Below are 12,428 nucleotides of genomic sequence, written 5' to 3'. Positions count from 1 at the left end.
CATCCGTTCATTGATTCCTTTATTCACCTGTCCACAAAGCTGCAATTAATTACTTTCTTACGTACCTTTTGATCTCTATCTTGTTCTTTTTGATCAGCAGGTTCTCCTTGAAAAAAATCATGTTTAGCTCCCTGAGGTGAGAGGCAGGGCCTGGGTGACCCCAAATTGCTGATAATCTAAAGAGACCCAGGGTCAGGAGTCAGCCTGTGGCTGAGGGCGGTTGGTGGTTGGGGTTAGGGGCCAGTCAGTGGCCAAGATTAGAGTAAATGATTGGTCAAGTTAGGAATCAATGTGTATCTGGGATGAGACACCAGTCTGTGGCCTTGTTTAGAGGTGTCAGTGCTTAGATTAGGGGCGGTCTTCTTGGGATGAGGTTGAGCTCTGAGACTGTGACCTTGTCCTAGTCAGTGGTATCCTGTCCTCCGACCTGATCCATGATGAGGGCAGGGCAGGCTGGACCTGCAGGAATTGGTTGATAGAATCACACTCTAGAGTGCCAGGGGCCCCCAGTTTCATCATTGGATAAGGGTGAAATGAGTCGCTTCTCCTTCCCAGAGTCTGGTGGATGTCCAAGGGATCAGGACGGTGGGATATGATTCCATTTCCAGAGGCAGGGCTGACATCATCCCTTCCTTAAATGAGGAAGTTCAGCCTTTTCCTTTGGGCCATGCCGTTGCTACCCCCAGGGTATATGGGAACTGGAGATTTTGGGGGAGAGCTCCCTGGAGGAGGGGTCACTTTGCACAGACACGGTTGGGTAGAATCTGATGATTTGTGGCAAAAGGCATGCTTCCCCCCCCCCCCCAATTCTCCCTCTATGGCAGATGTTGCAGGTTTTCAAAGCCTCAGAGAGCAAGGACAAACCGCCCTCTCTGTCCTAGGAACGTGGTGTGCAGAATTCTGGACTGGGCACTGGGAGACAGGGACTGGGCCAGGACAGGATGAACCTGAAATTGAGAAAGCACTACCCTACCCTTAGGGAACCCCTAGTCTCACAGGAAAGACAAAACATCAGCAGTATGTCCTTGAGTAACTTGCTGAACTCTGGACTTTAGCTTCCTCATCTGTAAAACGAGCACAATAATAGGAAGCTAGGTCACACAGGGCATAGGGTGGTGGATTTAGTGTTTGGAGGACCAGAGTTCGAATCCTGACTTTGGCACTTAAAATCGTGTGGCCCTGGACACGTCACTTAATGTCTCCTAGTTTGTTTCCTCATCTGTAAAATCCTCACCTACCTCCCGGGGTTGTGAGGATCAGTGAGAGAACGTATGTGAAGGGCATTGCAAACCTTAAAGTGCTATATAAACGTGCTAGATTTTGTTGTTATTACTACTCTTAATAATAATAAAATCGTAGAACTGCCTGCCTCCCAGGGCTGTCATAAGCAGAGTGCTTTGTGAAGCCTTAGAGCATTACAGAAAACTGAGCTATTGTTTTAAAGGGACATACGGTCATTGACCCTCAGGGAGGGAGCTGCTGGGCCGCTGCGGGTGGGGGTGGCGGTGGCGGTGGGAGGAGACAGCCCTTGCCGTTCAAAAGCTCTCAGTCTTTGGAAGCTTCTCCCCGGGAGACCTTGGTCCCACTGAGCCCCGTGCCACAGTCTAGGTGGCACAGAGATCGGCCTGCCGTCGGAACAAAGGCTCTGGGCGCCATCTGCCGGCCCTTACCCAGCATGACCCATCGCTGCACCACACTGAGGAAGACGGTACATTTGGGGTATGCCCAGGGCTTCTCAGTCCCCCAGACATCAGGACCATTTATAAATGCCAACTATCTGTTCTGTCCGCACTTGTCACTCCAGCCCTCTCCACTCCCTCCTCACGGGGTTGGAGCCCCACCTCTGTCTAACTTGGGAGGGGCTCCTTGAGAATGATTGTAGCAGCCTGAGGCTCACCTGCTGATGGGCTTTTCTAGTCTAGCCAGGCTGGTGGTGGAATGATGAGCATACAGCCAGCGCCGAAACCTTCCTGTCCGTTAGGTGGTGCAGTGGATAGAGTGATGGTCTTGGAGTCAGGAAGACCCGAGTTCAAATCCTGCCTTGAACAAGTGGTGTGATCCTGGGCAATTCATATAATCTAAACCTGCCTCAATTTCCTCATCTGTAAAATGGGGATAATACTAGCATCTACTTTGACCTTTGTGAGGACCAAATGAAGTAATGAGTAAAGCGCTTTGCAGACCTTAAAGCACCGCATACATACTATCTATTGTTATTATTTTGGTGGGACACGGGAGGAGGACTTCAGGGAAAGCGCAGAAATGCGGAAGCACAATCCCAGAATCTCTGCATCAGAAGGGACCTGAGGCAGCACCGGCTATAACGGAGCAGGAAACTGTTCGACGACACGCCAGCCAGATGCTCTCTGCTGCCTCCACTTTAGGAGGCAAGGCTCCCAGCCTCCAGAGGCAGCCCGTTCCACCTCTGGATGGCTCCGATCGCTGGGGCTTTCCCTCTGACGTCGTATCCAGATTGGCCTCGTTGGAACTCAGACCCCTGGCCAAGCAGAACAAGTCTACTCTACGGAGGCCAGAGGCCAGGTGGCGCAGTGGGCAGAGCTCTGCCCCGGCAGTCAGGAAGGCCCGAGGTCGTCGCACCCACCTCCCAGGGCTGCTTGGAAGAGCAAATGAAATAATAAAGCGCTTTGCAAACCTTAAAGTGCTACATAAATGCTAGTTATTGTTATTAATATTACTGATTATGGTTATAGTCACATTATTACCACTATTTGTAGTACGACACTAATTATTACGACTAATAACTAGTAACAAGATTATTATGGATAATTATGATTAATAATTAAATTAGAATTATTAATAACAGAAATCTTAATTATTACTAACAGTGAGTAATAACGCAATTACTCATTACTACTAAATTAGTAATAGTGTAATTACTAATTATTACTCATAATATTACAACTATAATAGTAATTATTATTAATAGTATTACAAATCATATTATTATCATATTGTATCATATCAGATATTGTATTAGCATCATATTACTAATATACTAATAATGTGATATATTACTAATATGATAGTAATAATGAGATTACTAACACTACTACTAATAATTAGTATTATAGTTATAATATTATTAATCACAGCTAGCATTTATATAGCACTTACTATGTGCCAGGCACTGTGCTAAACACTTTACAAGTATTAACTTGTGATCCTTACAACAACCCTAAGAGGCCAGTGATACTGTCCCCATTTTACAGATGAAGAAACTGAGGCAAAAAGAAGTTAAGTGACTTGCCCGGGGTCAAATAGCTAGCAAGTATCTGAGTCTGGATTTGAAATAATAATAATAATGATAACAACCCCCAGGACCACTCTTTTATACTTAAATATAGCTGTGGTTTTCCTATATGTTAAGCCTTCTTCAGGCTTCTCCATAACTTCCAGTTCTTTTTTTTTTCTTTTTGGCTAGGCAATGGGGTTAAGTGACTTGCCCAGGGTCACACAGCTAGTAAGTATCAAATGTCTGAGGTTGGATTTGAACTCATGTCCTCCTGCCTCCAGAGCGCTATCCACTGCACCACCTAGCTGCCCCTAGAACCCCCAGTTCTTTCACTTGATCTTTGTTTGGTATGGCCTCAAAGCCCTTCACCTTCTGGGTTGCTATCCTCTGGTTGCTCTCCATTTTGTCACTGTCCTTCCTAAATTATGATGCTTTGAACAGAACACAACAGTGAAGATAGGATTTGACAAGCACAGAATACAGTGAGATGATTATATATTGTTCTATCACTCAACACCTGTGTATGATCTTGGGCAAATAATTCCCATCCCTGAGCCTGTTTTTTTTTCTTCTCATCTATAAAATAAGCGCGCTGGACTAGATGATCTTACTAACTTTAAATCTCTGCTCATTCTGGATGCCACGAGTATCAATTCAACCTGATGAACTCATTATCTGTTTTCATTATTTGATTCGTGTTGAGGCAGTCAGTCGACAACCATTTATTAAGCTTTTACTATGTGCCAGGCACCGTGCCATGCAAAAAAAGGTAAAGAACACGATCTTGTTCCTCTAGGAGCTTACAATCTAACGGGGAGACAATTGCAAGCAATTATGTACATACATGATGATATACAGGGCATCCCAAATATCTCAGTCCAGTTTTAAGCTTTAATAACTTCAGAAGTATAAATGCTACGAACTTACAAAAATGGCATTTGAAAGTTGAATTACTTAAATTTTTACTACACTTACTTTGTGATTTTTGAATAATGTGTATGTAATTTTAACAAGATGGAGCACCTGGCATCATGAATTGCACATATGAGAGTTTTTTAATGTAACTTTCTCAGATCTCTGAATCAGTAGAAAAGGTCCTTTTGTTCAGCCACTCCACTCACCTGATCTATCTCTGTTAGACTTTTTCTTGTGGGATCATGTGAAAACCATCATGTATGCATCAAAACCTCATTTTTGAGATGATCTAAAGGTCAGGATTACAATTGCAATCCTTTCTATCATTGAGCAGCAGCTAATGAAAATTTTTACAAAATTTGGAAATCTATTAGAGTGATAGAGGTTCTATTGAATTTTCATGAGAAATATATTAATCTTTTAAAAATGTAAATAATTAACCTTTCAAATGTCACTTTCTGTAAGTTTCTAGCATTTATACTGCTGAAGTTATTAAAGTATAAGACTGCACTAAGACTTTTGAGACACTCTCTATATAGTGTGAATGGAATATACAGTGTAAATGTAATTTCAGAGGAGAAACACTAAAATTTAAGAGGACTGGGGAAAGCGTCTTCTAGAAGGTGAGACATTAGATGAGACTTGAAGGAAGCTAGGAGGTAGAAATGAGGAGGGCAAGTGATTAAAGCGTGGAGTACAGCCAATGAAAATGTTCTGAGTTCATGTCCAGGTTGAATTGGAAATGTCTAGTAGGGCATTGGTGGTGGGAGGTACAAGAGAGAGAATGAGGCTGTATATATAGGTTTATAGGCAGCTAGGGGGCACCAGTAGTGCACAGTATTCTGGGCTTGGAGTCAGGAAGACTCATCTTCCTGAGTTCAAATCTGGCCTCAGACACTTAGTAGCTGTGTGACCTTGAGCAAGTCACTTAACCCTGTTTGCCTCAGTTTTTTCATCTGTCAAATAAACTGGAGAAGAAAATGGCAAACCACTCCAATATCCACCAAGGAAACCCAAATGGGGTCATGAAGAGTTGGATGTGACTGACAAATGACTCTTCAACATCAACAACAATATTGGTTTGGGAATCATCTGCATAGACTGATGATAACAGTCCACGGGAGCTGATAACATCACCGAGAGATAGAGAAGAGAAGAGAGCACAGGATAGACTCTTGGTTAGTGGTTGTGACCTGGACAAAGGAGACGGAGAAGGAGTGATGAGATAGGTAAGAGGTGAACTAGGAGATAGCAGTGTCATAAAAACCTGGAGAGGAGAGAGAGGGAAAGCACGGTCAGCATTGTCAGGGGCTACGAGAGGGTGAAGACTTAGAAAAGGCCATTAGCTACAGCAATGAATAAATTCTGGTTAACTTTGGATAGAGCAATTATAGTTGAATGATGAGGTCAGAAGCTAGAAAGCAATGGGCTCAGATGGAAAGAGCTGAAAGGAAGTGGAGGCAGCAATTAGGGATAGCTTTCTCAATGAGGTTAGCCATGAGGGGGAGAGAGAAAGACAGGAGGAGAACCAGAGGGTATGATTGGATCAAGTGAATGCATGCGTGCCGTGTGTGTGTGTGTGTGTGTGTGTGTGTGTGTGTGTGTGTGTGTGTGAAAAGATGAAGGATGTTTGTAGGGCATGGACATGTCTGCAGGACAGCAGTCAGGAGACCGGGAGAGATGGACGATTAGTGAGAAAGTGGAGATATTAGAGTAATCCACTGGAAAAGATGGGATTAAAGCACATGTGCTTGTGCTTGTGTTGGCAAAGGGAATGTCATCTCTTCCTCTGTGGCCGGAGGGGAGGAGGAGAGAGGTGGAAGCCATCTGGAAGGGAAGAGGGAGCTCTCAGCAAATTGCCTTCATTTTTTCCAGGCAAGGTTCTTAGCTGAGAGGGGAAGGGGAGGGGATGCCATGGGAGGCTTGAGGAAGGATGAAAAGGTTGGACGAGCCATTTTGTGGGTGGAACAGCAAATCACTTGAGAGGTGTGGATGGACTGCTTTGCGGAAGCAAAGACTCAGTTGAGATCATGTAACATAAATTTGTAAATTAGTCAGCATGCCTTCAAGATTTTTCCAGATGCAGCCAAAGGTGGTGGATGGTTGGAGCAATCTGAATTTGGGGAATGATGGTGATAAGACAAGAGGATAGTGTTGAGCTGAACAGATGTTGAGTATGTGTTACACTAAAACCTCAAGATTTTTTTCAGATAAGTCAAGAAGCATTTACTTATCAGACAAACTGATATGGAGTCATCTTGCTGTGAAGTTGATTTTTTGAACTATTAAATTTCACTTAATATTGGCTCCACGTTCTACCATGTTGAGAGATTTGGGTATCCTGACCATCACCCAGCACGTTAGCTACCTCTCCCAACTTTGTGGCATCTCTGCTTTCATTCAAGTCATTGACAAAAATATTTCACAGCCAGCACCAAGGACAGATCCCTGGGGGCGCCTCATCAGGGAGTTCCTCTGTCATGTCCCAGTTCATTGGTGACTATTATGTCAATCTTACTATCTAATCAGTTCTGAATTTACCCCCTTGTCCTATTGTCTGGCTCACCTCTTTCCAGCAGTTCCACAAGGATAAAGAGAGAGTTTACCAAGAGGGTGACATGATTTAACTTATGGGCTACAAAGGTGCTTCTGGATATGGTATGCTGGCTGGATTGGAGGGGCTAAGGGAGTCCATTGTGGATAACCTATCATGAAGTCATTGCGTTCATTCAGATGGGTGGGAATAAAGACCTGTTCTAGCATCTTCACCATGGTGCTACTGCACACGTGTATCATAAGTATACATGTATGCACATCAGTCTATGTACACACACAGATTAGGAGAACATATTCCATATCCTTCTATCCTCATTCCCAACCATTCTCCTCCAAGTTAATCTAATCCAATCCCATCCTATCCAGTCAAATCCAATACCTTATATTTCTTTCCATTTTTTCAACATTTTGATTTTATTCTAATATTCCTTGCTGTCTCATTGATTTCTCTTTGGTCTATTCTAATTTTCTCTGTCTCTCTCTGTCTCTCTCTGTCTCTCTCTCTCTCTCTCTCTCTCTCTTTCATTTTTTTGTGAGGTAATTGGGGTTAAGTGACTTGCCAAGAGTCACACAGCTAGTGAGTGTTATGTGTTTGAGGCCGGATTTGAACTTGGGTCCTTCTGTTTCCAGGGCCAGTACTCTATCCACTTCGCCACCTAGCTGCCCCTATTCTAATTTTTAAGAACGCTTTTTCTTGGGTAGGGTTTGACATTGTCTGTTCTAAGTTATTTGCTTGCTTTCTAATTCTTTCCTCCAAAGCTTTTTTATTTCATTTTTTAAAAAAAATCCCTTGCTTCATTTCTTCTAGGTATTTATGAGTCCTTGAGAAAAGTCAATTTTTTTCTTTCCCATCTCTTCTAGAAGTTGTCAGGGTGGTTCTTTTGTCTTCTGGGTTGGATTTTTGGGTGTCTTTGAATCTACAATAATTTTTATAGTGGTCAGTGTCTTTTTCTGTTTACTAAATTCTCCAGTCTTAGTTGCTGAATCGGACCTTTATGTTTGTTAGGCTCTGCCCCCTGATGTGCATTGAGGGGAGTGATTGGCCTGCCTGGTCTTGACCTGGATCACCCGTGTTCACTCACTTACACCCACTAGTTTTAGCCTTCCCTCCCCCAAATCTTTGAAGTTTGGCATTGGGAGGACTTAATGGCATGTCAGGACAGACTGATATGAACTTCAAAGCTCAAAGTTCCTATCACTGTTCTGGTCTGAGTGCTGGTGCAATCAAAGGGACAGTAACTACATTGGTACATGCTGCTTCTATTACCACCCCCACCCCCACCCTGGCCTTTTTTCCAGAGAGCCCACTACTCTTACTACCTCTGGAGAGAGATTTTGCAAGATTGTCCTGATGGATATCATGAAAGCCCTGACTGTATTTTTCCATGTATCATGATATAAAATCTCCTCCATCCTAGAAGACCTCAGGACCCCCTTAATTTGGTCACATAAGCAGGATGAAGTAGTGTTGTGGAAAGAACATTAATGTTAGAGGTTTGAATCTCACCTCTGCTACTTGCTAGCCATGTGTCTTTGGGTAAGGTACTTCTCATCCATAAAATTCAGCTAGCTCCTTCCCAGCTCTAGAGTGTATGATTCTATGACTAGCACACATGTAAAGGCTGACTGTACCTTCATTCCCATTTTAGAAGCTCCAGGCCTCCAGGCTATGTGGAGAGGTGGTCATCTTGTTCTCAGCAGTGCAAACATCCTGCTTCCCGGCTTCTCCAAAGACCAGTTACCTTTCTTGTGACATTTCTTGAACCCTTGCATTGGGCCGGCCCCTTCCTATCAGCTTTGGACTATGCTGTGTTTCTGAGACCCACAACCAAACCGCCCTCATCTCTGGCCCCGTCCATCCCTTTAGAGTGACTGATATGACTGACCTCTAATTGGACACCTTCCCTTCATCAGGGAAATAAATCTGCCTCCCACTTTCCTTTCCGGTCTAATTTCAGATCACTCCCCTTCATGCTGGTTTGGGCTGGTTGAACTAGATTTTTAGTTATTCCTGACTTGGCACCCCAGTTGTGTGTCTCCACCCCCACCCCATTTTTCCTTCTCTCCTCTGCCTTACATTCCCTAAAACAATGTAATAATTCCCTAAGAATCCCTCAATTCCTTCCAAGCACTCCTGGGGCTCCACCTGCTGGGTGAGGACTTTCTCACTCCTCTCAGGTCATAGCACTAGGTTCCCCTTGAAGTAGCTTTGTATTACTCTGTATACGTTCTTTATTCACTTGCCTATATAAATCTTGTATCTTGCCAGGAGAATGTATGTTCCTTAAGGGCAAGGACAGTTTCCTTTTTGTCTTTTTTCTCCAAATCATGGCTCAGTGACTTGTACATTTCAGTTGGGTCCAACTCTCTGTGACTCCATTTGGGGTTTTGTTGGCAAAGATATTGGAGTGGCTTGCCAATTCCTTCTACAGCTCATTTTACAGATGAGGAAACTGAGGCAAATATGGTTAAGTGACTTGCCCAGGGCCATAGAGCTGGTAAGTGTCTGAGGTCACATTTGAATTCAGATCTTCCTGACAGGCCCAGCATTCTATCCACTGTGCCACCTAGCTTCCCATTGTACATTGTAGATACTTAATTTTTAAAAATTGAACACTGGATAATTTACTAATTCGTGGCCTACCTTGCAGACTTGTCCTTAGGTGAGCAAACAAGCTAAGTAGTGACCTTAGAAAAAATGGAAGCTTTGGGGAATCAGATCGTGGCCAACAGGCACTTTGGTTCCATGTTCGTGGCCTAATCTAGTAGCAATGACCTGGCTCCAAATGTTGACTCTGGCCATCAGTTTCTCTGCTTTTATTGAGTCTCTTGGATCTTGGCATGCCGGGGGGTCAGCCCCAACCTGGCCTGTTTTGTTATTTGATGTTAGCTCTTCTCCTAAGACAAACACTACCCTAGAGGGCCCTTTCCCTCTCCTGGGGCTGTTCCTAATCACTGGCATGTCTCCCTCCTTTTCTCCACCCCCTCCGCCATGATTCAGAACACATGTGGATTCTCTATAGCATCATACAGCAACAGACACCTGGGGTTCCCACCGCCCTCCCCACCCCCACACCATATCTGTCTCCTGAATGTCCAGAGCCCCAAATACCACCTGGTTCCATACTTCAGCAATACTTACTCTGTGTTTCACAGAAGAGATATTCCAAGCAGAGAGGGCCAAAGGGACCATTCAGTCCTCTGCCCAACATCTGGTTTTAAGATTTGCAGGAGCCACATAAAGAGGTGAAAAAACCCCCAAACCCAGACATTCTTTCCAAGGAGGGGAGGACATATATAACTAACTCCTTAGGGGGTCAGATAGGCTGGGAATAGAATAGGGTCAGCAAGAGTTTGGAGAAATTGCTGGAGGCCAGATCCCTCATGAGTCATAAAGGGGGTGGTCTGGTCTCCGGTGTAATGGAAAGAGTGCTAGACTTATAGCCAGAAGAGCTGGATTCAAATTCCACCTCAGATACTCCCTAGCTGTGTGACCCCAGGCAAGTGACTTAGCCTCGCCATGCCTCAGTTTCCTTCTCTGCAAGAATAATGATAATACTTTCACTATCTCTCTGCCATGGTGGTTGTGATTCCTCCAGAGCTCAGTCTAGCTCACATTTTACTTACCTTTCCTAGTCCCCTGGCAGGCCTCTTCCCCACATCACCTGTATTAATTTTCTTTCTACATATGTCCATGTCGTCTCCCCTGAGAGAGTAGGGGCTTTTGAGGGAGGGACTATTTCATTTTTGCCTTATATCTCCAGTGCTTTGCAGCTAGGTGGAAGCAGCTGGGCACCCTGAGGGAGAGACAGGAAGCAGCATGTGAAGGCAAGTCAAACTCCCACCACTTTGACCACCATCTCTCCTCAGACCCTGAACCAAATGCTTTGGGATTAGCGTTAATCCTAGTCCAGTGACCACAGCCATCATCCTGGGAAGCAACCCTGGTAGAGATGCAGCCTGGCACCTGCTCCCATGGGTGCTACAGCCACAGCTACTGAGCACCCAGAAAGGAAAGTTCTTGCACTATCATACTTGGCACGGACAAATGGTTCAACAGCAGAAACTAGGATATTTAAGAAACATTAACATCTGTTTTCCTCTTGCACCCTAAGGACCACGAGACCTTTCTCTCTGACTGGCAGCGGAAAGCTTCCACATGTGGTGACTCCCCCGATAGAATACGAGCCCCTGGAGAGCAGGGACTGGAGACTTAGAAAAGTCTAGTGCTTTGCACAAATTAAATGCTTAATAAACACTTATTCATTCATTTTGTCACTTACAGTGCCCAGCATATCATTAGGCATTTAATAAATTCTTCCTGATTGGTTGAATAATGTTATGCAAATATTTTTGTGTTACTAAGTTATATGTTATATAAGTTATATGTTACTAAGGTGAGTAATTGGGAGTCCACTCCTGATTTGTGAGAATAGTGTTGGGACCTCCTAGATTGCCTCTGGAGTCCTTTGCATGTCTCTCCCCTCTCTCTCTCTCTCTCTCTCTCTCTCCCCCTATGGTATTCATGGATGACCATAACTTCTTTCTGTCACTTAAGGTCCATGTGAAAGTGAGACCTTGGCAAGGACCTAGTGCTGAGGGGCTTAAATTTTAATTTATCCACTACCAACTTTTTTTAAAACTTGGAGAAGGACCTAAAGACCGCTGAGTTCAGTCCCATCATTTTACATGAAACAGGTCCAGAGAAATTAAGTGACTTGCCCATAGTTATACAGATATGATTACTACTTGGGGTAGCTAGGTGGTACAGTGGATGGAGTACTAGACCTGGAGTAAGGAGGACCTGAGTTCAAATCTTGCCTCAGACACTTACTATTTATGTCACCATGACAAGTCATTTAACCCTGTTTGCCTCAGTTTCCTCATCTGTAAAATGACTTGGAAAAGGAAATGGCAAACCACCCTAGTATCTTTGCCAAGAATACCCTAAAAGAAGGTCACAAAGAGTTGCACAAAACTGAAAATGTCTGAACAACAACAATTACTACCACTATTACTACTACTACCACCTAGCTAGCATTTGTATAGCACTTTAAAATTCCCAAAGCTCTTTATGAACATTATCTAATTTTATTCTCCCTGTTTTGGGAGGTAGATGTTATTATTATCCCCATTTTACACAAGAGGAAACTGAGGCAGATAGTGTTAAAGTGGTAGTTCAGGGTCACACAGCTAGTGAGTGTTTGAGGCAGGATTTGATTTTAGGTCTTCTTGACTCCAGGTCCAACGACTGATCCATTGTGATGCATTCCAAGGTCTCTTTCTTTAATGTCAAGAAAATCTTGACAGTTTCTTCATCTGTAAAGTGCTAGGTAACCCTCAATGTCCCCTCCAGTTGTAAGGCTGTGATCTGATCATTCCTATGACCCTCCTTTGGTTTAGTCAAATGAATTAACATAGGCAAAGCATTTTGGATACCTTTAAAGTGCTCTGTAAATAAATATAATAATGGCTATCATCATCGTCGTCGTCATCGTCGCCCCCGACGCCATCATCCTTATCATCGGATTCCTCATCTTGTTCCTGTGGTCAGATTCTCACCATGTGTAATTCAGGGAGTAGCCACTAGATGGGTGTCATGGTGCTGCCTTCCAAGGAAAGCTTTTCTGGAGGCTTAAGTTGGGGAAATTTTTCTCTAGTCCCCCCAAGTAAACGACTGTACTTCCCACCTCACCCCTCATTT

The sequence above is a fragment of the Vombatus ursinus genome, unplaced genomic scaffold, assembly GCF_900497805.2.
Source record: "Vombatus ursinus unplaced genomic scaffold, bare-nosed wombat genome assembly UNPS02015066.1, whole genome shotgun sequence".
Taxonomy (NCBI): domain Eukaryota; kingdom Metazoa; phylum Chordata; class Mammalia; order Diprotodontia; family Vombatidae; genus Vombatus; species Vombatus ursinus.
The sequence above is the reverse complement of the archived record's forward strand: the minus strand, read 5'-3'. Positions refer to the sequence as shown.